The 22372-nt window shown below is 40.6% G+C and overlaps 1 pseudogene across 1 annotated transcript in view; it reads left to right on the top strand.

Moving 5' to 3' along the window:
* Positions 1-22372, top strand: part of LOC120885895 (small ribosomal subunit protein uS5m-like) — a 439518-nt pseudogene that overhangs the window by 376654 nt on the left and 40492 nt on the right. Inside the window, exons 19-22 of the transcript XR_013427982.1 lie at positions 4447-7629; positions 14586-14643; positions 15560-15629; positions 16527-16635. The product of XR_013427982.1 is annotated as a small ribosomal subunit protein uS5m-like (transcript). The remainder of the gene's footprint in view (positions 1-4446; positions 7630-14585; positions 14644-15559; positions 15630-16526; positions 16636-22372) is intronic.

Raw genomic sequence — 22372 nt, 5'->3', positions numbered from 1 at the left:
TATAGAATAAAGACTATAGGAATAAAGTAAGATATCATAGATAAGTGATAGTAAGGCATAAGTTTTATCAGGAATAAGCCTAAGTAATAGTAGGAAAATCATATAAGTGTAAAACATAGGATTTAAGCCATAGGATAAGTCAGTGTGATAGTATAGTTATAGAAAAAAATAAGCAAGTAGGTTAATATAGATATATAGATAAGGTCAGATTAGCATAGCAACTTGATCTTGTATCTTGCATATAATAAAGGATTTAGGGTTTATAGATAATTGTAAATGGCCAGAAGAAAATGTGTGTGTATGATATAAGAGAACTGTAGTTTTAAGCAGGCATCAAATAAGTTACTAGTACTGAGTGTGTAATGCAATTGCTTTGGTAGAGTCTCATTAGTCACTTGCAAAAATTCTCACCATGCTAAGATTGCTGGAATAGGGTCATTGTAGTCATTTGAGTAAAAATATGTAACTATAGAAACTCCATTTTACTTTCTATGTTTGTTACTGTATCTTTGAAGAGGGGACTGCATGCCTCATTTTTAGAAAATAGAAATGAAAGCTGTTTTCTTATAAAAATTGTTTTCTAGACTTTGTACCTTACAAAGTATACCTTTCTCAGGATGCAGTGGTGGTCATTGTTGAGTTAGATCCTGGGTCTACATGACTTTGAAGTAGATTCTTACCTCACCGACCCCCACACAAATTCAGGATATGACTGTCTAAAACTTGCTTGAATCCAGGACTGTGGTCAACTGAAATGCAAAGCTAATGCTTTTTTTAGCTTCTGTTTATGGCTTGCTTGCTTGATGGAAAATTCCAGTCTTGCCTAGAGCCCACAGGTCCCATTTATTAATGTTTTATTTTCTATCATTGGCTACCTTACATGATGAAAAGCAAGTCACTGAGTTGTGTTTTTTTGTCCTTATATTCTTCTTAAATGGACCAGGAAGTTGCTCTCCTCCCACAGAGCTTGAGTCTCTATGGTAGGTGACTGTCCCTGGCCAAGTAAATAAAGATCTTTTTAGATTTGAATTTGGACTTAGAGTGTTTTCTGAGGCTTCTCCCCGTAATAAAAGTAGGTAGCAGAATATTCCTCACTTCTTTCAGCTTTGAGCTAAGATTAGGAGTTTACATCAAAATTTCTCAAATTTTTTCATGCTCCTTCTATGTACTATTAAATATTAAATACTTACACCTACTCTTAAGTGTTCTGATTACCAGTTCTCTCTTTCAGAGGGAAATTGGGGAAAATTTATTTTTCCCTACTAATAATGTTACCGACTAGGCCTTTTTTTTTCCTTATAGCAGATGAAGCAGTTTAAAGCCAAATGCAGTTAAGCATTAAGCTGTTAACTAAATTTTTATGGGTTTAAATATCATCAGTGTAGAAAAATTAAGATCGTTAGTTAAGGGCTTAGCTTAATTCATTTGCATTCAGTTGATGTGAGATAGATAATCCTGAAATTTGGTTAGGAATTTAAATATTAGTACTTGCTTTAGATATTTGAAGGCTCTTGTTCTAAATTTAACCTAAATTCCTAGCTTAAGATTGATAGTTAAGCCATAAGGGAAAGGGAGAGGGTTAATGTAATTATGAGAGTTAGCATGAGAGGGTTTATTTTTGTGCTATTTAACTGTCATTTTATTTTAGTATTGTTGGATGATGGAAATAGTGTTAGGGATGTTGACTGGATAAGTTGTATATAGAAATATAGGTTTAGTAAGGCTATTATTGGTATTGATATAGGTATAATGATGTTGTTATTTGATACAAATTCTTTGATAATAATTCATTTTGGGGTGAATCCAGTTAGTGGGGGAAGTTCACTTTGAATATATAAAAATTACTGAAACTAGTAGAGGAAAACTGTTTTAGATGTTGGAGAGTGAAAGGGTGGTGATTTTCTTATTTTAATGGAATAATATGAACATGTGGATTGTATGTATAATGTAAATAATCAAATTAAATGAGTAAATGTGGGATTGAATATAATTATTGCTATTATTCAGCCTATGTGGGCAATTGATGAGTATGCTGAGATTTTTCATAATTGTGTTTGATTGAGTCCTCCTCAGTCTCCTCATACATTAGACAGAATTGCTATTATTATCATTATGGACAAATTGATTGAGTGGGAAATTTGAAACATAATGAAGATTGGGGCAACTTTTTGTCATGTTTGTTGGATTAGTCCTGATATAAGTGGAACTCCTTGGGTAACTTTTGGGTCTTATAGGTGAAATAGGGCTCGTCCCATTTTTTCGACAACACTACAGCAAATGTTAGGGGTGAAATTTGGTTAGGTGAGTTGATTAGAGTTCATTGTCCTGAGTGTATAAAATTGGTGATGCTAGAGCCTGAATTAAGAAATATTTGGATGTAGTTTCTGTGGATTGAGGGTTTGCTTTGTTAATTAAAATATGGATAATACTATAATAATAGTATGATTATTTCTAGTCCTACTGAGTTAAGTATTCAGTGGGAACTAAATAGCGTAATTAAAGTTCCTGAAAATGAGGTGAAATCGATAGTAGAGGCAATTAGGGGATTAATTAATACAGGAAGGGTATAAACCAACATTTTTGGGGGAATGGCCTGATAGCTTATTTAGCTGACCTTACTAATAGGACATGATATGTAAAGTAGGATAAGAATTTTGGATTCTTAAGATTAGGTTCAAACCTATGGTTCTAGAAATAAAAAGGTTTAAGACTATTATTTACTCTATGAAAGTAACTCTTTTGTCAGACATATTTTTTTTTACATTTGAGGGGTACACATGCTATGACAATGGGCAGGGAGATGTGTCATATACATAGAGCTAGTGTTAGGGGTTATAAGTTATTTTCATCTTAAGTGTATTAGTTATATCAGAATCATGGGTATGATTTCGCTAAAAATGTTGAAAGTAGTACTAGGGTTTTTTAATGCAAAACTGAATGTAAAGATTTCAGGGATTGGTGGCTTGAAGAGTGTGGTCCTATGAAAAGAGTTGTGGTTAAAGCATTTATTATAATATTAGTATATTAGGCCATGAAAAATAAGGCAAATGGGCCCACAGCATATTCTAGGTTAAATCCTGATACAAGTTTCTCCTTCTGACAGGTCAAAAGGAGCTCAATTTGATTCTGATAGTGTTGAGATGAATCATATTATTGCTAGTGGTCATGTTGGTGGTAGTAATCCTATGAATTGTTGAATTGCAATAAGGTTTGATAAAGTAAATTATCTGTTTATAAGTAGAATTATGGCCAGGTACTTCATATGATATTGTGCTGCAACTTGTACTTCTGTGATTGGAGCTCTAAATTGGATGCTCATCTCAATCATAGGATTGTACATATGGTTAAGCTGAGGTTGCAAGGATAAAGAGAACTTCCATATTTATGTTGATGAAAGGTCATGGTATGGGTAGAGGAATTCACATTGTAAGTGCTAGGGAAGGTGCAATAATAAATAAAATGATGGGAGATGTTAGAGGTTTGTGTGGTTCTTTAATAAATAATTTTATTGCATCAGCGAATGGTTGAAGAATGTTTGGGCTTTTTTGTAGTTGTATGCAACCCAGTATTTTTCATTCAACTAAAGTTAAGAAAGCTATGGATAATATAACTAGGACAACCAGGAATAGTAAGTTTACTAAGAACGAGTGTTAAAAAGAGGAGTTGACCTCTGGTAATAAAGTTTTAAGTGTTATGCAATTGCTGGGCTCTGCCATCCTAACAGACCCTGTTCTAGGGCAGGGTAAGTAATGGTTTACTAGGTTTAGATTATTTCATCCATTATTCTAAGGAAAAAGTGTAGAATTGGCCTTAATTCTGTTGTCCTTTTTAACTGGGAGAAATATTTTAATAGCTAGAAACCGACCTAGATTTCTCCAGTCTGAACTGAGATCATGCAGGACTTTAATTATTGAACAAATGAATCATTGATAGTAGTTACATTATTTCGATGTCCTGATCCAACATCAAGGTCATAAACCCCACTGTTCATATGGACTCTTGAGTAGGATTGTGCTGTTATCCCTAGGATAACTGGTTCTATTGATCAAATAGTTTCAATTAATGAGTTTGTATTTAGGCAGGTTGTGTCTGGATTATAATAATTCCAAGTTTGTTTTATACTCTGAGGTCACTCCAACCAAAATTTTTAGCCTATAAGCAGGGTTTTCTATACCAAGAGGTTAGTGTCAAGGGTTCACAACTATGGTTATATAATTAAATTTCATTTATGGTAATGAAACTAAGTGCTTTATTTTAGAATTTTTTAGAGAAAGAAATTGTAGTGTAATCAAAATTAGTATTATCAGTATTATTTGTTTGGTCCAAATTCAGTGGTATTTCTTTCCATGCTCTGCTCTTATTTCTTTTCTTTCTTCTTTGTCTTAAACACATGTTCACTTGACTGGCCATGTTTCCATGTTTCTTTCTCCTCCCTTACCTTTCTAGAAAAGTTTTACCCCTGGAACAGCGGCAGATCAGGCCCAGCGGCTGGTTGCGGGCCGGAGCCGGCCCCACCCCCAGTGCCTGCAAAGTAGGAGAACCGGCGACCCACAGGCAGGTCAGGCCCAGCAATCTGCGAAGAGACAGAGCTGACACACGCGCCTGCAGGGAACAGGGTCCTGCGACCCACCAGCGGCCTTCTGTGGGGCAGGCCCGTCCCCTCCCCCAGTGCCTGCAAGGTAGGAGGGACTGTGACCACCGGCAGAGCAGGCCCAGCGGCTGGTTGGGGCCAGAGCCGGCCCCACCCCCAGTGCCTGCAAGGTAGGAGAACCGGCGACCTACGGGCAGGCCAGACCCAGCAATCTGCGGACAGACAGAGCTGACTCACGCGCCTGCAAGGAACAGGGTCCTGCGACCCACCAGCGGCCTTCTGTGGGGCAGGCCCGTCCCCTCCCCCAGAGCCTGCAAGGTAGGCGGGACTGTCACCTCTAGCAGATCAGGCTTAGTGGCCTGCTGAGGGGCAGGACAGTCCCCTCCCCCAGTGCCTGCAAGGTAGGCGGGACTGCGAACAGCGGCAGATCAGGCCCAGCGGCTGGTTGCGGGCCGGAGCCGGCCCCACCCCCAGTGCCTGCAAAGTAGGAGAACCGGCGACCCACAGGCAGGTCAGGCCCAGCAATCTGCGAAGAGACAGAGCTGACACACGCGCCTGCAGGGAACAGGGTCCTGCGACCCACCAGCGGCCTTCTGTGGGGCAGGCCCGTCCCCTCCCCCAGTGCCTGCAAGGTAGGAGGGACTGTGACCACCGGCAGAGCAGGCCCAGCGGCTGGTTGGGGCCAGAGCCGGCCCCACCCCCAGTGCCTGCAAGGTAGGAGAACCGGCGACCTACGGGCAGGCCAGACCCAGCAATCTGCGGACAGACAGAGCTGACTCACGCGCCTGCAAGGAACAGGGTCCTGCGACCCACCAGCGGCCTTCTGTGGGGCAGGCCCGTCCCCTCCCCCAGAGCCTGCAAGGTAGGCGGGACTGTCACCTCTAGCAGATCAGGCTTAGTGGCCTGCTGAGGGGCAGGACAGTCCCCTCCCCCAGTGCCTGCAAGGTAGGCGGGACTGCGAACAGCGGCAGATCAGGCCCAGCGGCTGGTTGCGGGCCGGAGCCGGCCCCACCCCCAGTGCCTGCAAAGTAGGAGAACCGGCGACCCACAGGCAGGTCAGGCCCAGCAATCTGCGAAGAGACAGAGCTGACACACGCGCCTGCAGGGAACAGGGTCCTGCGACCCACCAGCGGCCTTCTGTGGGGCAGGCCCGTCCCCTCCCCCAGTGCCTGCAAGGTAGGAGGGACTGTGACCACCGGCAGAGCAGGCCCAGCGGCTGGTTGGGGCCAGAGCCGGCCCCACCCCCAGTGCCTGCAAGGTAGGAGAACCGGCGACCTACGGGCAGGCCAGACCCAGCAATCTGCGGACAGACAGAGCTGACTCACGCGCCTGCAAGGAACAGGGTCCTGCGACCCACCAGCGGCCTTCTGTGGGGCAGGCCCGTCCCCTCCCCCAGAGCCTGCAAGGTAGGCGGGACTGTCACCTCTAGCAGATCAGGCTTAGTGGCCTGCTGAGGGGCAGGACAGTCCCCTCCCCCAGTGCCTGCAAGGTAGGCGGGACTGCGAACAGCGGCAGATCAGGCCCAGCGGCTGGTTGCGGGCCGGAGCCGGCCCCACCCCCAGTGCCTGCAAAGTAGGAGAACCGGCGACCCACAGGCAGGTCAGGCCCAGCAATCTGCGAAGAGACAGAGCTGACACACGCGCCTGCAGGGAACAGGGTCCTGCGACCCACCAGCGGCCTTCTGTGGGGCAGGCCCGTCCCCTCCCCCAGTGCCTGCAAGGTAGGAGGGACTGTGACCACCGGCAGAGCAGGCCCAGCGGCTGGTTGGGGCCAGAGCCGGCCCCACCCCCAGTGCCTGCAAGGTAGGAGAACCGGCGACCTACGGGCAGGCCAGACCCAGCAATCTGCGGACAGACAGAGCTGACTCACGCGCCTGCAAGGAACAGGGTCCTGCGACCCACCAGCGGCCTTCTGTGGGGCAGGCCCGTCCCCTCCCCCAGAGCCTGCAAGGTAGGCGGGACTGTCACCTCTAGCAGATCAGGCTTAGTGGCCTGCTGAGGGGCAGGACAGTCCCCTCCCCCAGTGCCTGCAAGGTAGGCGGGACTGCGAACAGCGGCAGATCAGGCCCAGCGGCTGGTTGCGGGCCGGAGCCGGCCCCACCCCCAGTGCCTGCAAAGTAGGAGAACCGGCGACCCACAGGCAGGTCAGGCCCAGCAATCTGCGAAGAGACAGAGCTGACACACGCGCCTGCAGGGAACAGGGTCCTGCGACCCACCAGCGGCCTTCTGTGGGGCAGGCCCGTCCCCTCCCCCAGTGCCTGCAAGGTAGGAGGGACTGTGACCACCGGCAGAGCAGGCCCAGCGGCTGGTTGGGGCCAGAGCCGGCCCCACCCCCAGTGCCTGCAAGGTAGGAGAACCGGCGACCTACGGGCAGGCCAGACCCAGCAATCTGCGGACAGACAGAGCTGACTCACGCGCCTGCAAGGAACAGGGTCCTGCGACCCACCAGCGGCCTTCTGTGGGGCAGGCCCGTCCCCTCCCCCAGAGCCTGCAAGGTAGGCGGGACTGTCACCTCTAGCAGATCAGGCTTAGTGGCCTGCTGAGGGGCAGGACAGTCCCCTCCCCCAGTGCCTGCAAGGTAGGCGGGACTGCGACCAGGGGCAGATCAGGCCCAGCGGCTGGTTGCGGGCCGGAGCCGGCCCCACCCCCAGTGCCTGCAAAGTAGGAGAACCGGCGACCCACAGGCAGGTCAGGCCCAGCAATCTGCGAAGAGACAGAGCTGACACACGCGCCTGCAGGGAACAGGGTCCTGCGACCCACCAGCGGCCTTCTGTGGGGCAGGCCCGTCCCCTCCCCCAGTGCCTGCAAGGTAGGAGGGACTGTGACCACCGGCAGAGCAGGCCCAGTGGCTGGTTGGGGCCAGAGCCGGCCCCACCCCCAGTGCCTGCAAGGTAGGAGAACCGGCGACCTACGGGCAGGCCAGGCCCAGCAATCAGCGGACAGACAGAGCTGACACACGCGTCTGCAGGGAACAGGGTCCTGCGACCCACCAGCGGCCTTCTGTGGGGCAGGCCCGTCCCCTCCCCCAGAGCCTGCAAGGTAGGCGGGACTGTCACCTCTAGCAGATCAGGCTTAGTGGCCTGCTGAGGGGCAGGACAGTCCCCTCCCCCAGTGCCTGCAAGGTAGGCGGGACTGCGACCAGGGGCAGATCAGGCCCAGAGGCTGGTTGCGGACCGGAGCCGGCCCCACCCCCAGTGCCTGCAAAGTAGGAGAACCGGCGACCCACAGGCAGGTCAGGCCCAGCAATCTGCGAAGAGACAGAGCTGACACACGCGGCTGCAGGGAATAGGGTCCTGCGACCCACCAGCGGACTTCTGTGGGGCAGGCCCGTCCCCTCCCCCAGTGCCTGCAAGGTAGGAGGGACTGCGACCAGCGGCAGATCAGGCCCAGCGGCTTGTTGCGGCCGGAGCCAGCGCCACCCCCAGTGCCTGCAAGGTAGGCATACCAGGGACCCATCGGGAGGTTAGGCCCAGCAACCTACGGAGAGACAGAGGTGCCCCTCGCGCCTGCTGGGTAGGCGGACCTTCGACCGGCCAGCAGAGCAGACCTAGGGCCCGCCAGCATGGTAGACAGATCGCACCAATTGGTGGAGGATCACAGCCACCATCTGTCCTGCAAGGGAGACTTTTCAACTATACAAGAGCAATATAAATAAATAGAGGGAAAATCTCAAAAACACAACAGCTTCACCAAGCATAAAGAAACGCCAGCAGTATGAAAAGACAAGGAAAGAAAGGACCACAGGCAATGCAGGTCAACTCAACTCTAGAAGAGGTAATAGCTGCAACAGATGGAATGTCAGACAGAGAGGTCAGGATATACATGCTTCAGATGATCTGGAGTCTCAAGGAAGACATGAGACAGCAAAATCAGACAATGAAAGATCACATTGACAAGGAACTTCATAAACAAATCCAGGAAGTAAAAGATCAATTTCATAGGGAGATAGAGGAAATAAAAAACAAACAAATACAAATCCTAGAAATGCAGGAAGCAATAAACCAACTTAAAAACTCAATTGAGAAAACTACCAGCAGAGTGGATCACTTAGAAGATAGAACATCAGACAATGAAGACAGAGTATTTCAACTTGAAAAGAGCATAGACAGCTCAGCAAGTCTGCTAAGACACCATGAGCAGAACATCCAAGAAATATGGGATAATATCAAAAGACCAAACTTAAGAGTCATTGGGATACAGGAAGGCACAGAGCTCCAAACCAAAGGAATAGACAACTTATTCAGTGAAATAATACGAGAAAACTTCCCAGACTTGAAGAATGAGACAGAACCCCAAATCCTAGAAGCCTACAGGACGCCGAATGTGCAAAATCATAAGAGATCCACACCTAGACACATTATAATGAAGATGTCCAACATACAGAATAAGGAGAGAATTTTAAAAGCTACAAGAGAAAGGAAGCAGATTACATTTAGGGGTAAACCAATCAGGATAACAGCTGATCTCTCAACACAGACTCTAAAAGCTAGAAGATCCTGGAATAACATATTTCAAACGCTAAAAGAAAATGGGTTCCAACCAAGAATCGTGTATCCAGCAAAATTAAGCTTCAGGATGGAAGATGAAATTAAAACATTCCATGATAAACAAAAGTTAAAAGAATTTGCAGCTAGAAAACCATCTCTTCAAAAAATCCTTGGCAAAACACTACAGGAAGAGGAAATGGAAAACAACAATGAAAACCAACAGTGGGAGGTAGGACAGTAAAGGGGGGGAAAAATCAAAGAGAAAAACAAATCAGGTTTAACAGCATTAATAAACAAATATGGCTGGAAGAACAAACCATATCTCAATAATAACTCTAAATGTTAATGGCTTAAACTCACCAATTAAGAGACACAGGCTAGTTGAATGGATCACAAAACAAGATCCAACAATATGCTGCCTTCAGGAGACGCATTTGATAGGAAAGGATATACATAGACTGAAGGTGAAAGGTTGGGAAAAATCATATCACTCATATGGACTGCGGAAACAAGCAGGAGTATCCATACTCATATCAAATAAAATAGATTTCAAACCAAAGTTAATCAAAAGGGATAAAGAAGGACACTACATACTGCTCAAGGGAACCATACACCAACAAGACATAACAATCATAAATATATATGCCCCAAACAACGGTGCTGCTGCGTTCATCAAGCAAACTCTTCTCAAGTTCAAGAGTCTAATAGACCACCATACAATAATCATGGGAGACTTCAACACACCTCTCTCACCACTGGACAGATCTTCCAAACAAAAGTTGAATAAGGAAACTATAGAACTCAATAACACAATTAACAACCTAGACTTAATTGACATATATAGAATATACCACCCAACATCAAGCAGCTACACTTTTTTCTCAGCAGCACATGGATCCTTCTCAAAAATAGATCATATATTATGTCACAGGACAACTCTTAGACAATATAAAGGAGCGGAGATAATACCATGCATCTTATCTGATCATAATGGAATGAAACTAAAAATCAACCATAAAAGAAGCAAGGAAAAATCATGCATCACTTGGAGAATGAACAATAGGTTACTGAATGATCAATGGGTTTTAGAAGACATCAAGGAGGAAATTAAAAAATTCTTAGAGTATAATGAAAACACAGACACAACATATCGGAATCTATGGGACACATTGAAAGCAGTTCTAAGAGGAAAATTCATTGCTTGGAGTTCATTCCTTAAAAAAAGAAAAAACCAACAAATAAATGATCTCATACTTCATCTCAAAATTCTAGAAAAAGAAGAGCAAAACAACAGCAAAAGAAGTAGAAGGCAAGAAATAATTAAAATCAGAGCTGAAATTAATGAAATCGAAACAAAAGAAACAATTGAAAAAATTGACAAAACGAAAAGTTGGTTCTTCGAAAAGATAAATAAAATTGACAGACCCTTAGCCATGCTAGTGAAGAGAAGAAGAGAGAGAACTCAAATTACTAGCATAAGGAATGAAAAAGGCAAGATCACAACAGACACTTCAGAAATACAGAAGATAATCAGAAATTATTTTGAATCCTTATACTCCAATAAAATAGAAGATAGTGAAGGCATCGATAAATTTCTTAAGTCATATAATCTGCCCAGATTGAGTCAGGAGGATATAGACAACCTAAACAGACCAATATCAATTGAGGAAATAGAAGAAACCATCAAAAGATTACCATCTAAGAAAAGCCCAGGACCTGATGGGTTTACAGCAGAGTTTTACAAAACCTTTAAAGAGGAACTAATACCAATACTTTTCAAGCTATTCCAGGAAATAGAAAAAGAGGGAGAACTTCCAAATTCATTCTACGAGGCCAACATCACCCTGATTCCGAAACCAGACAAAGACACTTCAAAGAAAGAAAACTACAGACCAATATCTCTAATGAACCTAGATGCAAAAATCCTCAATAAAATTCTGGCAAATCGGATACAAAAACATATCAAAAAAATTGTGCACCATGATCAAGTAGGATTCATCCCTGGTATGCAAGGGTGGTTCAATATACGGAAATCAATAAATGTTATTCACCACATCAATAGACTTAAAAATAAGAACCATATGATCATCTCGATAGATGCAGAAAAAGCATTCGACAAAGTACAGCATCCGTTTATGTTCAAAACTCTCGAAAAACTAGGGATAACAGGAACATACCTCAACATTGTAAAAGCAATTTATGCTAAGCCTCAGGCTAGCATCATTCTGAATGGAGAAAAATTGAAGGCATTCCCTCTAAAATCTGGAACAAGACAGGGATGCCCTCTCTCACCACTCCTGTTCAACATAGTTCTCGAAACACTGGCCAGAGCAATTAGACAGACGAAAGAAATTAAAGGCATAAAAATAGGAAAAGAAGAACTTAAGTTATCACTATTTGCAGATGACATGATTCTATACCTAGCAGTCCCAATATGGTCTACAAAGAAACTGTTAGAGCTAATAAATGAATTCAGCAAAGTGGCAGGTTATAAAATCAACACGCATAAATCAAAGGCATTCCTGTATATCAGCGACAAATCCTCTGAAATGGACACGAGGACAACCACCCCGTTCACAATATCCTCAAAAAGAATAAAATACTTGGGAATCAACCTAACAAAAGAGGTGAAAGACTTATACAATGAAAACTACAGAACCCTAAAGAGAGAAATTGAAGAAGACCTTAGAAGATGGAAAAATATACCCTGTTCATGGATAGGCAGAACTAACATCATCAAAATGGCGATATTACCAAAAGTTCTCTATAGGTTTAATGCAATGCCAATCAAAATCCCAACAGCATTTCTTATAGAAATGGAGAAAGCAATCATGAAATTCATATGGAAGAATAAAAGACCCAGAATTGCAAAAACAATACTAAGCAGGAAAGGTGAATCAGGTGGTATAACGATTCCAGATTTCAAACTATACTACAGAGCAATAGTAACAAAAACAGCATGGTACTGGTACCAAAACAGGCGGGTGGACCAATGGTACAGAATAGAGGACACAGAAACCAACCCACAAAACTACAACTTTCTTATATTTGATAAAGGGGCTAAAAGCATGCAATGGAGGAAGGATAGCATCTTCAACAAATGGTGCTGGGAAAATTGGAAATCCATATGCAACAAAATGAAATTGAATCCCTTTCTCTCGCCATGCACAAAAGTTAACTCAAAATGGATCAAGGAGCTTGATATCAAATCAGAGACACGGCATCTGATAGAAGAGAAAGTTGGCTACGACCTACATGCTGTGGGGTCGGGCTCCAAATTCCTCAATAGGACACCCATAGCACAAGAGTTAACATCTAGAATCAACAAATGGGACTTACTCAAACTAAAAAGTTTTTTCTCAGCAAAAGAAACAATAAGAGAGGTAAATAGGGAGCCTACATCATGGGAACAAATCTTTACTCCTCACACTTCAGATAGAGCCCTAATATCCAGAGTATATAAAGAACTCAGAAAATTAGACAATAAGATAACAAATAATCCCATCAACAAATGGGCCAAGGACTTGAACAGACACTTCTCAGAGGAGGACATACAATCAATCAACAAGTACATGAAAAAATGCTCACCATCTCTAGCAGTCAGAGAAATGCAAATCAAAACCACCCTAAGATACCATCTCACTCCAGTAAGATTGGCAGCCATCACGAAGTCAAACAACAATAAGTGCTGGCGAGGATGTGGGGAAAAGGGTACACTTGTACATTGTTGGTGGGACTGCAAATTGGTGCAGCCAATTTGGAAAGCAGTATGGAGATTTCTTGGAAAGCTGGGAATGGAACCACCATTTGACCCAGCTATCCCCCTTCTGGGTCTATTCCCTAAAGACCTAAAAAGAGCATGCTACAGGGACACTGCTACATCGATGTTCATAGCAGCACAATTCACAATAGGAAGACTGTGGAACCAACCTAGATGCCCTTCAATAGACGAATGGATAAAAAAAATGTGGCATTTATACACAATGGAGTATTACTCTGCATTAAGAAATGACAAAATCATAGAATTTGGAGGGAAATGGATGGCATTAGAGCAGATTATGCTCAGTGAAGCTAGCCAAGCCCTAAAAAACAAATGCCAAATGTCTTCTTTAATATAAGGAGAGTAATTAAGAACAGACTAGGGAAGAAGAGCACAAGAAGAAGACCATCATTAAACAGGGTTGAGTGGTGGGAGGGAAAGGGAGAGAGAAGGGAAATAGCATGGAAATGGAACGAGACCCTCAGGTTTATACAAAATTACATACAAGAGGAAGTGAGGGGAAAGGGAAAAATAATACAAGGGGGAGGAATGAATTGCAGTAGTGGGGGTAGAGAGAGAAGAGGGGAGGGGAGGGGAGGGGAGGGGGGATAGTAGAGGATAGGAAAGGCAGCAGAATACAACAGACACTAGGATGGCAATATGTAAAGCAATGGAAGTGAAACTGATGTGAATCTGCAATCTGTATAAGGGGCAATATGGGAGTGCATAACCCACTTGAATCAAAATGTGAAATATGATATATCAAGAAATATGTAATGGAGGGGTAAGACAAGATAATACAAATGGAAGAAATGATTTACAGTAGAAGGGGTAGAGAGAAAAGGGGAGGGGAGGGGAGGGGAGGGGGGATAGTAGAAAATAGGACTGACAGCAGAATACATCAGACACTAGAAAGGCAATATGTGAATCAATGGAAGGGTAACTGATGTGATACAGCAATCTGTATACGGGGTAAATTTGGGAGTTCATAACCCGCTTGAATCAAACTGTGAAATATGATGTATTAAGAACTGTGTAAGGTTTTGAACGACCAACAATAAAAAAAAAAAAAAAGAAAAAAAAAAAAAAGAAAAGTTTTACCCCTAGGCTCAATATTTCCCTCAGCCACCTGTGCCTCCATGGTGGCTTATTTAATTAATCTTTCTGTTTTCTATTTGCTGTGTGCACCTGTCATTCATCCATCATTGTCCTACAAGATTCATTATTGCCTTTGTCAGATGCAGCCAAATGTATGCAATCACTTGTCTTCAGGTATCTGACATACAGGATAAAAGGACTCTATCCCATCTCAGTTGTAAATTGTCCTCAAAACTGAGCTCAAGAGGTACTTTGTGCAAATAAAAATCACAGGAACATTCAAAACTCATTAGTAATTGCTTTGAATTTCTTAAATATCACATTTTGACAAATATACTGAGCTACTGATGGATCAAATCTTTACCCAGGATTATTGTGGTCAAGAAGATAATCTATTAGATATCACAGTATCTTTGTAATAACTGACTAATGTGAGAGGAGTAATGTTTGGAGATGTCTCTGTCATCTCTTATAATTCTCAACCTATGTGAAAATGCAGGTCATTAAATGGCAGAATTAGGGTTGGAATGTACATCAGAACAATTCAGAAACCTGTGTTTTTTCCAATGTATCCTGTAGTAATACTGAATATTATAACTATTTTATCAAATGTAATGCTCATTAGACATAAAATCTTTCTTTCTTCCCAGAATGTCCCTGAAGGAAAAGGAAGTGTATGTGGAGATGTTCAGCAATCCAATAAAGATGGTAAGATATTTGAAGTCTCCTCATTCTTGTCTATTTATTGACTTGATATTATAGACATTTTCATTAACATAGAAGCAAAATGTGAGATGGAAAAACCATCAAATGCCATAATTTGCACTTATTCAATTAGAGGGCAATTGGAGAAGCTATATACACTACTCATAATCATGTAAATGATTCTAATTTGTTCCACAAATGGCATATCCTGTACATTCTAACAGCAGCTTTGATGTTCTACTCACAATTCCTAGGCTTGTGAATTCCTCCTCTGCCTAGGGATCATGTTGTTCTCCACAAATCAGCATGTTTACTTTGTTATATGCACACTTCCCTATAATTTTTCTTTTGGTACCAGGGTTGAACTCATAGACACTTAACCACTGAGCCACATGCCCAGTCATGTTTGGTATTTTGTTTAAGGCAGGTATCACTGAGTTGTTTTGGGCTTTCCTATGTTGCTGAGGCAGGCTTTTAATGCACACTCCTCCTGCCTCTGCTTCTGAACACTGGGATTACAAGTGTATGCCACCATGCACAGCTCCTTATAAGTTGTCATTGGAAACATAAACTTGATACTGGAATCTTAACTTTATGTTTCATTAAACCTGTATTCCTGATTTTTCTACAGTATATTTTATCAATTTTTGCCATAAACATAAAGAAAAAGTCCAAAGCTAAAAGTACTCATCATCAAATTATGCATAAGAATTCTTCTCTGTACTAACTTTGTCTGAATTTCTGATTATTTTTGATACCTTGATGTACAATTGATTATCTGATTCTTTTGCTTTTAAGTCTCTCAAAAGAAACATCCTCATGTTAGGGTAAAATATTTTCATTTTTTCCTAGAATTATTAACTATATATTTTATGACTATACAATTTTAATATAATATCTTGTTTCCAAACCCATCAAGGCTGCCTTTGAAGAGAAAAATAAAGCAAATGAGGTAGTTGAAGTGAACCATGTAAGGACATTCCAATCAGGTAAATTTTGCTATACTAAATTTTCTGGAAAGAATTACATTAAACTCTTGAATTGTAAACAAACTTCCCAATTCTTGTTTTGTTTCCAAATTCTATGGGAGGGTTTAAAACATAAAAAATTCAAATGTGAAAGTGAGTGTCCATGATTAAAATAAAAGTTATATATAAGCCTAGAAAAATAATTTGTTTACAAAGGTGACTTTTGTCTTAGATGTTGCCACATTTAAGCCTTTGTAAAAATTTTTATTAGGGCATTATAGCTATATATAATATTGGGGTTTATTATTGACATAACTATATATGCATGGAATATAATTTGTTCCACATAATTTCTAGGACCTCCTTCCCTCCCCACCTGCCTTCTATTGTTCTCCTTTCTCTATCCTACTGGCCCTCCTTCTCTCTATTTACAATCATTAACATTTGTGCTTGTCCATGGACACAGAGTTGAAATGTTCTGTGATATATTCATATGTGTGCCTAGCCTAATTTGATCAACATCTTTCATAGTTGCTCCCCTTTCCTGTCCCTCTTGTCTTCCCATCTATCCTCTTCTTCTATTCCACTGGTATCCCTTCCATTTTCATAGCCTTCTTCCCATTCTTCTTTATTTTGTTCTAGGTTCTGCATAAGAGAGAAAACATTCCATCCTTGACTTTCTGTGTCTGACTTATTTCACTCAGTGTGATGTTCTCTAGGTCAATCCATTTATAAGCAAATGCTGTAACTGACTGTTATGGCTGAGTAAAAAAACATTGTCTATGTATCCCCTCCTTTCCATCCATTCATCTACTGATGTGCACTTGGGCTGGTTCTGTATCTTGGTCTTATGAATTGCCCTGCTATAAAAACTGATGTGACTTCATTGTGCTGATTTTATTTCTTTTGGATAAACAGGAAGGAGGAGTGGGATAGCTGAATGGTTCCATTCCTAGCTTTTGAGAAATCTCCATGCAGTTTTCCAGAGTGATTTCATTAATTTGAAGTCTGAAGTCTCCATCACAAGGTATGAGTGTACCTTTTCCTCTGAACCTCTGAAAACTGGGATTACAAGTGTGTGCCACCATGCACAGCTCCTATAATATTGTCATTGGAAAAATAAACTTGATACTTGAATATGAACTTTATGTTTCATTAAACATTGAACATTAAGCATTGTTTATTTTCCTCCAAGTTGCCGTTATTTAAGTGAGATGAAATCTCAGTGTGGTTTTTGACTTGGATTTCCCTAGGGAAGTTGAACTCCTTTCATGTATTGCTTGGCTATTTGTATTTTTGCTTTTAAGAAGTGTCTGTTTTGTTCTTTGGCCCATTTATTCATTGGTTTCTTTCTTTCTTTTGTGGTGTTAATCTTTATAGGGTTCTTTATATATTCTAGATATCATTCTGCTTTTGGAGAAGCAGCTGGAAAAGATCGTCTCCTATTCTGTATGCTCTATATGCTTGCTCTCAATTGTATGCTTTTCATGCACAACTTTTTAAATTTAATGATATCATACTATTGACTCTTGATTTTTTATTTCTATTTTCTTTCTTGAGCTCAGGTTCTTCCCAAGGCAGTTGACAACTGAGACAATATGTTGGAGTGTTGACTCTGTCTCTTCTTTTAGCAGTTGCAAAATTTCTGATGTAATTCCTGTTACATTGATCAACTTTGATTGACATTTGTCCAAGTTGAAAGATGTTTCTGGTACATATGGATAGTCATTTAAGCACTATTATTTATAACGGTTATCTTTTCTCCCATGTATGTTTTTGGGACCTTTGTCACAAAATATCAAGTAATTGTGTGGATTTGTCTCTGTGTTTTCCAATTCCTTGGTCTCTAAGCACATTTTGATGCCAATACCCTGATATTTTTGTTACCACAGCTGTGGAGTACAGTTTGATATCAGGTATTGTCATGCCTTTAGCATTTCTATCTTTCTTAGTATTGACTATTCTGAATTTTTTATTCTTCCAAATGAATTTTAGGACTGATATTTTTCAGTTTTGTGAAGAATATCATTTTTTTTGATGAGATTGAATTGAAACTGTAATATTTTTTGTAGCATGGCCATTTTGACAATATTAAATTTGCCCTTCCAAGAACAAAAATGGTCTTTCCTACTTCTTATCCTCTCCTCTCCCTTCCCTTCATCCCCCCTTGAATTTATTAAGAGTTCTATTTAGGTATTATTAGTATATCAACTATTTCTCCTTGAAACTTGCTACTACCTCCTCAAAACTTCCATGTAAGCTTCTGTAAGACAGTTATATATAAATTGGAGTAATCAAACTTATAAGGGAATTATTTTTCCAGTGGTCATTTCTGTGGGAGCACAAGCCTTATTTGCATCACACAATGAGAGAGAAAATAGTTGAAACTAAGAAATTAGCAAAACAGGATTAGTGAGAAGTCACAAGATTTCTATCAAGCACTTCTCAATGGAAATCTGGATTTTCTTTGTAAGTATTTGTCCCTTGTTTTTTCCACTGTTTTGCCATTCTACTAAATTCCTCATGGTGAGGTACTTTATTCTAAATAGTTTTGACTGAAAATCTGGAGACACTGTTGTGTAAAAGGACACAATACGTATACTTCTTATAATTGTTCTTTTGCCATTGTTCCAGAAAGCTCCTGCTATGTGTTTGGCCCTGTCAGTTATATGCTAATGATTTTGCTAGTGACTTGTTTTTCTGTCAGTCTTTTAGCTTTCACTTAGGATTATGAGCATCAGTTTAGGAATCCAACACTGATAAATCTTGATCTTTTTCCTTTCATTAGACAAATCCATAAAAAGGGGACATGAGATTTTTTTTAATGCCTTAATTGCCTATCAGTAAATTAAATAATATCCATTCAAGAAGAATCTCCATAAATGGTCCCAAAGGAAAACTTTGAAATAAAATATCATTCTCATACCAGATTTCATGTTTTTGTACTGTTGATTAATTTTACCCCTTTATTTAATAACAGATGAGAGTTCTAAAAATGAAACTTTAACCAGGTAGGATTTTATGGATTTAAAAATTGTATTTGTTGTTAGGGCTGGATTGTGGCTCAGCAGTGGATTGCTTGCCTAGCATGTGTGAGGCCCTGGGTTCAATACTCTGCACCACATAAAAATATACAAATAAAATAAAGGCATTGTGTCCATCTACACCTAAAAATTATTGAAAAAAATGTATTTGTTAAGTATTTAGAGCATACAGAAAAAAGGAGGGTGTTTTGAGTGTTCTGTTCTATCATGTGCCTGGCATTTGTTTTCTCTCTCTCTCTCTCTCTCTCTCTCTCTCTCTCTCTCTCTCTCTCTCTCTCTCTCTCTCTCTCTCTTACTTTTGGTACCAGGGATTGAACCCAGGTGTGTTTAACCAGTGAGTTCTATCCCCAGTTCTTTTTTATTTCTTATTTTGAGAGAGAGTCTTGCTAAGTTGTTTAGGACATTGCTAAGATGCTGAGGACAGTCTTGAACTTGGGATCCTCCTGCCTCAGCTTCCCAGGTCACTTGGATTACAGGCTCCACCACACTCAGGCACTTTTTTTTTCTTAAAAATAATAACAGCATCTTGAAACTGTGTTTCTATAACCTACTGTTTACTATTTAAACAGTCATTCAGAAATTTCAACTGATTATTCTGTGATTCCCAGACTAACAAGTACCTGGCCTATGATGGCAGATTGATATTTGACTGTCTGCCCGCTTGGCTGACTAGTCTATACTTTTGATAGAGTCTCATGGGGCATTATGATCAAGATGTAGATTCTTACCAGATGAACTCAGAAATTTACACTGAGTTATGTGTTCATTTGTATTCAAACATTACCTGGGAAGCCGGGATAATACTGCAAAGATTTGCCTTAATATTTTGTAGATTGGTTTGATAACCAATAGCTTTTAACATTAATTTTTTTAGGAAAAAAAATCTCACAATAGCAATGATTATAGGACCATGGGTTTTATATGAACAAAATCAGGTAAATCTGGGAGATAAAATATTTTATTGGAAGTATCTGTATATTGATATATAGGCCATGCTATAAAACACTAATTACATTTGAAATCTTTTTAGAAGATATTTTAATTAATTTATCTCTTTCCTGATTTCTTAGTTTGGATTTATCTTCAGGCTACAACCACTATGTAGTTCTATCTAAACACATTTTTTCTTCAGAGTCTTTTAACTTTATGTGAGTATAATCGTGTTATGAGTATTGTCCTGTGTTTTTATTGTTGTGATTTTTTACAGTCTCTTCTACTTTTCTTTGAGTTTCTTTTGCTCTATTAAGAAAATTCTGCCAGCTAAGTATTCCTGTTTCTATATACTTCATCAAAAGCACAAACAATTTCAGGGTTTCAAGGAATCTTATCAACTAGTCAAAGTAGTACTTCGAAATGTGCTTATTATCCTGGGCAAATGGTTGTTATGATCAACAACCTACAACTTAAAGAGAATTAAAGTGATTTTCTGGATATAGTAAGTGGCCACAGTAAAATTTAAACTCAGGTTCCTAATATTAGCCCAATATTTTACAATTTTACTACTTCTGTACATGTTTCTTGTTGTTGTTTATTTATTTTTTTTCATTGTTTCTTTTTAGTTAAACATGACAGTAGAAATCATATCACATAATTACAAAAGCATGGAACATATCTGGTCATTATGCAATCCCCAGTATCTCTTCTTCCCCTTCCCTCATCCATCCCAGCCTCTTCCTCTTCTCCACTGATCTTTCTGCCATTTTCTCATATTTTAAAAAATTAAATGATTACAGGTGTGCACAATGGTGTCACTATCATATATTCACATATGTACATAGGAAAATTAGGTCAGATTCATTCCAGGGTCCATCCTTTGCTGATTTCCCCTCCCTTCTCTTGACTCCTATTTGTCTATTCCACTGAAATTCTATTCATTTTTTAATGCTCCCACCCATTTATTTTGGATTAGCTTCCACATATCAGACAAAATATTCAAACTTTGTTTTTATGGGAATGTCTTATTTCACTTAGCATGATAGTCTCCAGATCCATGGATTTACTAACAATTTTTATAAAGTCATTCATTTCTGCTATTTCTTCATTATATATATATATATATATATATATATATATATATATATATATATATATATATATATACCTCATTACTTGTATTCGTGACAATTGTCATTCTGGTTGGAGTGAGATGAAATTGCAGTGTAGTTTAATTTGCACATAGCTGAGTGTTTTAACAATAGAACTTGTCTAGTGAACCCAACTGTAGAAGGTGAGAGTGAAGATAGTGCATGATCGCCATCTAGAGGACCAGAATGGAAGCAATAGAGTCTTTACAAGTTTGAAGAGAAACAATGCCGAGTTTTGGAGGCATAGATTTTGAGAAAAGAGATAAGAATATTAGGTTTTATGGCCAAGTTGGTAAATGCCAAACAAACATGAATGACGGAGGATGTTGGGCGCTATCTAGAAAGGCATATTTAAAATTGGTGCCAAGGGGGTGCTGAAGAGGTTATTGTGTGCTTTTCTGCTTTATTGGAGGAAAGGGCAAAATCCAAGTTTCTGTGGAAAGATCTTAAAATTATTTGAGCCACTGGGAAGAGCAGTGAGGATGGCCTAGAATTCCTCAAGCATCATGGGGATTGAAGTTCCTGAACGTCAATTTTCTATGTCCCTGAACATCAGATGTCTGCTCACATTTATCCAGCTCAGTGATTCCATTCCTATGTAGGGTTGGACAGGGTTGTGATTGGGTGGCAGAGCCATCATGAAGCTTCAGTTGAGTAGTTGGGTAACATGTTCACACTGAGTTCAGTGACTGACACTCATTTAGCTTGTTTTCCAGGAGCAGGAAGAGAGATCTCCTAACTTTGTGCTTTGAGCTCAACCTTGTTTCAGAAATCTTCATCTTCATAGGATGAAGATTTAAAAGTAGGAGATTGCCTTTGAGTCCTATAGGAGAGGGCCTTTGGAGTGGGAGCCCACAGAAAGGAAGTTATTTAGATTGTACTTAGGGAAACAGAGGTACAGCTTCCAGGACTCTACTTTGCCAATAGTCTTTCCCCTTCAGTGTCTGAATGACTATCGTTTTTCTGTAAATAGTGTGGTATGGTATTGCTCGGCCAATTGATTTTTCTTTCTAGTTTTAGGAATAACCTCTATCCTGATTCCCATAGTGCATGTGATAATATGCATCATCACAAAAAAATGTTGAAGAATTCTCATCTGAATGGGGTAATATGGACATTAAATTAAATTTTTATTTCATGTCCCTAATGGCTAAAAGCAGTTAATAGCACTTCATATAAGAGCTGAGCAATTATACATTTTTATTTGTGACCTCTAAATTCATGTGCCATTAACTAAATGGGTTTTTTGCATTTCCAGTGCTGAATTTCTTGCTTGTTTATATATATATATATATATTTTTTTATTTATTTTTTTTATTGTTGGTCGTTCAAAACATTACATAGTTCTTAATACATCATATTTCACAGTTTGATTCAAGCGGGTTATGAACTCCCAACTTTACCCCGTATACAGATTGCTGTATCACATCAGTAACCCTTCCATTGATTGACATATTGCCTTTCTAGTGTCTGATGTATTCTGCTGTTAGTCCTATTCTCTACTATCCCCCCTCCTCTCCCCTCCCCTCCCCTTTTCTCTCTCTACTCCTTCTACTGTAAATCATTTCTTCCATTTGTATTATCTTATCTTACCCCTCATTTCCTCTTATATATCATTTTGTATAACCCTGAGGAT

The sequence above is a fragment of the Ictidomys tridecemlineatus genome, chromosome 11 (genome assembly GCF_052094955.1).
Source record: "Ictidomys tridecemlineatus isolate mIctTri1 chromosome 11, mIctTri1.hap1, whole genome shotgun sequence".
NCBI lineage: Eukaryota > Metazoa > Chordata > Mammalia > Rodentia > Sciuridae > Ictidomys > Ictidomys tridecemlineatus.
Note: the sequence above shows the minus strand (reverse complement) of the source record. Positions and strands in the feature narration are given on the sequence as shown.